Below are 4,455 nucleotides of genomic sequence, written 5' to 3' on the forward strand. Positions count from 1 at the left end.
GCAGGTCAAACCATTTCTTCTTTGGCTGATTCTGGCCCGGTGCTGAGCTCCAGCAGAGCCCTGGCAGAGCCCAGAGCAGCCTCAGCACCTGCAGAGCCTGGCTGCAAGGAGCAAAAGCAGAAACCACCCCTCAGCTGAGGGCTCCTGTGCCCTTGTCCCAGCCGCCCGCGGTGCCCAAGCCATGCTGGCCATGCTCAAAGCGGTGCCCAGAGCTGCCCATCCCTGCTGCCTTTGGCATAGAGCAGGAGGGCAGGACATGTGCCCAGCCTGCAGCCAGCCAGGGCACATCCAGCCCTCAGCAGCTGCCCAGAGCAGGATGCTCCAGTGCTCGCTGCCATCTCCCAAAAGCTCTGATCCCACCATGCCAAGCAGACGGGGACCCACCTCACGCCCTCCCCCGCTGGAAGAAAAGCTAGTCCGAAACCATGTCCTCAGCCTTCTCCAAGGGCATGGACCATCCACGCCACAGCTGGTCCCAAACACTTACCAATCCAGACTGGAGCACACCTAGAATGCTTCACCTAGAAAAACAAACAAGAAATAATTCAAAATAGATTACAGAAAAAAAGAGGGAAACAAGGTCAAAAACCTTATCTCTACCAGGCCCTTGAGGAAGGCCCAACCCCTGCATACAAGGAAAAAACCCACCCATGGGTGAGGGTAGCCCTGGCTTTCTCCTTCCCCCCTGCACTGCCCCACACAACACCAGTGACCCCAAAGCAAACAAGGGCAGTGGAGCAGCCCAATCCCTTCCTTGCCTGCACAGCAAAGCAGCCCCAGCACAGGTTCTGGAGTCCCACCTCTGCTCCCACCATGGGACTTTGTTTGTATCGGGCTGGCTGCCCCAGCCCCAGCCCAGGGCACGGGGGGTGCTGGGGGCTGTTGGCAGGGCCAGGAGCCCACTCCCATTTCGTACCTACCCCAGCCCATGCCCCAGCCCTGCCAAAAGCAGCTGGGCAGCCGACTGAAGGATCAGCTGCATCCACCTCAGCAAAGGGGGAACCCATGGTTCCCAGCCAGGCTGTGCAATGCCCAAATCTAGGAGCATCGCCCTGCATGTGGACTCATCTGCAAATTCCCCGTGGAGCCTGGCTTTGGAGAAGGTGCCAGAATCCAAGTCCATAATCTTCAGCTGGCCAGTGGCCAGGTCCAGGAAGAGGTTGTCATCCTTGATGTCATCCTCACTGTCCCCAGCAGCAGCAGCCCCACCCAGCACAGCTTCTCCAGGGGCTGCTTCTCCTTCCCTGGGGTGAGACCAGCCTCTCAGGGCTCTGCCCAGGGCCCCAGCTGTCAGGGAACCAGGACAAGCAAAACCAGCTCAGATGGTGGCCACAAGTGATGGGCAGAGCAGCTCAGCTCCAGCACAAGGGCTGCGTGTCCCCATCTGATGAGCTCTGGGCAGTGACACAGGCAGGACAAAAAAAGTCTGCGTTCCTCTGCTTCTCATTGCCAAGGCATGTGTGCACCTGTAAATTACCAGGGCCCTGCATCACAGTGTGCCTGTGGCTCTCTCCCTTCTTCTAGGGCAGATGAATATCCTGCATCCAAGGATGAGAGAGCAGCTCTTCTAATGAGGGCTTTTCCAAGTCCAGCATGGATAAACACCGCCTGATCAGATCTTGGCACTCTGGGCAGAGAAACCAGAAACCACCGGGCAGTTGGAGAAGGCTCCTGTTGGCTTTGCCCCACTATTCCCATGCCCAGGCCATGCTGGATGTGCTCAGAGCTGGGCCTAAACTCTCCCATCAATTCCCTGTTTTGGAGGAGAGCAGGACATGTGCCACCTCCTCAGCAGCTGCCAGAGCGGGATGCCCACGAGCCTGCTGCTGTCTTCCAGCACTGGGATTCCCCCCGTTCCCAGAGATGAGGATCCACCTTGAGAGAGCCGTTGTGGCAGCGAGAGCTGATGGTCCCAGCTGATGTTCTGGCCCCTCCTGAAAGGGTGCTCCCCGCAGACCATCTGGTGCAGCAGGATGCCCAGGGACCAGATGGTAGCTGGCTTGCCATAGTACCAGCCAAAGTGGGTCCATTTCGGGGGGCTGTATGACCATGTTCCTATGGAATACAGATGGAGTTTCATCATGAGGATGCTGCTGCTCCCACAGCCTGGCCCCAGCATCCCTGGGCGTGCGGGGGCTGCCCCAGTGGCACACAGGGTGACCCACTGCCCTCTCACCAGCACCTGGGACTTGTGTACAGGCTTGGGGTTGGAAAAGAAGCCACTGGTGCTGGAAGAGGGCAGTGAAAGCCCTGGTAAGATCCAACCATGACAAGGAAGAACACACTCAGTGCTGGGGAAAACCATGCCTTCATCCTCCCTGCCTGCATTTCCCCAAGAAACATTATGAACCCAAAGCAAACCAGGTTAGTGGAACAGTCCAAGCCCTTTCTCACCTGCACACCAAACCGGCTGGGGCACAGGTTCCAGTCCCCCCCTCTCTGCTACCCCCACCCACGGGTGTTTTTGTTGGGCTGGCTGCCCCAGCCCCAGGCCCAGCTCTGGGCAGAGTGGTGGGCAAAGGCTGCCACCACAGGTGGAAGCTGGCTCCCCACTCAGCCCTGCTCAAAAGGAATTTAGCTGAAATCTCAGTGCCATGAAGGGCAGCAAAAGGGAGAATCCCCGCTGCCACACCCAGCTTGGGCTGTGAGAGCTCAGTGCCATAACATGCCGGGACCAGGAGCACACCCCTGCGTGGGCTCACCTGCAAAGTGAGTGTAGGCTGTCTTTTGCAGGTAGGTGCCACAGCCAAAGTCAATTAGTTTGGCCTGCCTGGTGTCCAGGTCAACCAGGATGTTCTCTGGTTTGATGTCTCTGCGCAGGACCCCGCAGCTGGTGCAGTGCCACACGGCCTCCAGCACCTGGCGGAACAGCTCCCGCGCCTCCTCCTCGGGCAGGAACCCCCGTGCCCCAATGAAATGCTGCAGGTCCTGAGAGCGCTCCGGGTGTTCCAGCACCATCATGATGCAGTTGGGGAGCTCGAGCCACTCCAGCAGCTGGACCACACCAGGGAAGCCAGGGGACACCTTGGCCAGCAGCACGATCTCCAGGGGTGCACTGGTGCCGACGGGCTGCGGGAGGAGCACGATGCCGTCAGTGGGGCCGATGCCGTGCCAGGCCTGGGGAAGCCCTCAGCGAGCCCGGGATGCTCTTCGCCCTGCACTGGCCCCACGCCCGCTCTCCCTCGGGGCGTCCTGGCGGCTCCCACCGTGCCGGGCCTCGGCTTATCCCTGCCCGGCACGGCCTGGCTTCTGCCGCTGGCCCCGCTCACTCACCAGCTCACCCCAGTGCCGGACGCGCTTCCGTAGCACCCTTTTGATGGCACGGCGAGCCAAGGGCAGCAGCGGGCTCAGCTCACCGCCCGCCCTGCCCAGCCCCATCCTCCGCCCTCCTCCTCCTCCTCCTCCCTGTCCGTCCCTTACTCCTGTACCTGCCGCCGGCCCCTCCGCCGTCCGAGAGCCGCGTGGCCGCAAAGACGCTGCCGAAGCCGCCGCGCCCCAGCAGCGAGCCCAGCCTGTCCTGCTCCTTCAGGCCCTGCTGCGCCTTCCCTGCCCGCGGGACGCAGCGGTCAGCGCTCGGCCCGGGGCAAGCAATGGCCCCCGAGCGCCCCTCACCCGCCCCGGGCCGGCCATGCCCAGGTGTTCGCTCCCGGGAGCGGGACAGCGGTGGCTCGGGGCCGGCGGCCACACTGCCGAGTGGCGGAGCTCGGGCCGGGGAAGCTGCAGCGGAGGCGGCGGGAGCGGCCACGCCACGTGTGTGCTCCGCGGGCGCCGGGAGGAGCCGGGCCCGGGGCCGGGCTTAGGCCAGGCGGAGCCAAAGGGAGGCGATGGCGCCCCTGCCCCAGGCACTGATGCCCGCCCAGCAGCACCACCGCCAGCACGGCCAGAGCAGGCCGGAGGCGAGACCGCGGCGGGACGGCCGGGGCCGGGCACGGGGCAGCCCCGCCCGGGGCGGGGGACGGGCCGGGGGCATGGCCCGGCCGGGCATGGGGAGAGAGAGAGACTGGGAGAGGAGGGGACGCTGGGAAAGAGAGAGCGGGAGAGGGTGCGGGACTGCGGGAGAGGGAGAGGAGAAGTGAGAGGGAGTCGACAAAGGCGCTTCTTTCGCTGTTTTTGCTGCTTTTGCTGCTGCACAGCTGAAGCTCTGGGGTCGTTTTGTCCCCGTGTCCGTTTGTCTGTTGCCCACTCGCTCCCGCGCCGAGTCCCGCGCTCCCCAGGGGCAGCCCCTGAGCCTGTCCAAACACGGGAACTTTGCCGAGTTCAGCCAAGATCCAGAGCCTGGACTCTGGGCAGTGGCACAGGAATCCCCTCAGTCAATGCTGTGCATTGTCCCTGCTGAGGGTCAAACACTATTGGAGCGCATTCCCTGAATGCAGAATTTATACCTGACCCAAGCACTGCATTTACCTGGACAGCATTGCTTTCCAAAAAAAAAAAAAAAAAAAAAAAACAACGGGA

At 62.3% G+C, this 4,455-nt stretch overlaps 1 pseudogene; it reads right to left on the minus strand.

Annotated features, from left to right (window-relative positions):
* Positions 1-1,520: 1,520 nt before the first annotated feature.
* LOC134413734 (serine/threonine-protein kinase pim-1-like) lies at positions 1,521-3,985 on the minus strand (annotated as a pseudogene).
* Positions 3,986-4,455: the final 470 nt, after the last annotated feature.

The sequence above is a fragment of the Melospiza melodia genome, unplaced genomic scaffold (assembly GCF_035770615.1).
Source record: "Melospiza melodia melodia isolate bMelMel2 unplaced genomic scaffold, bMelMel2.pri scaffold_48, whole genome shotgun sequence".
Lineage (NCBI taxonomy): Eukaryota > Metazoa > Chordata > Aves > Passeriformes > Passerellidae > Melospiza > Melospiza melodia.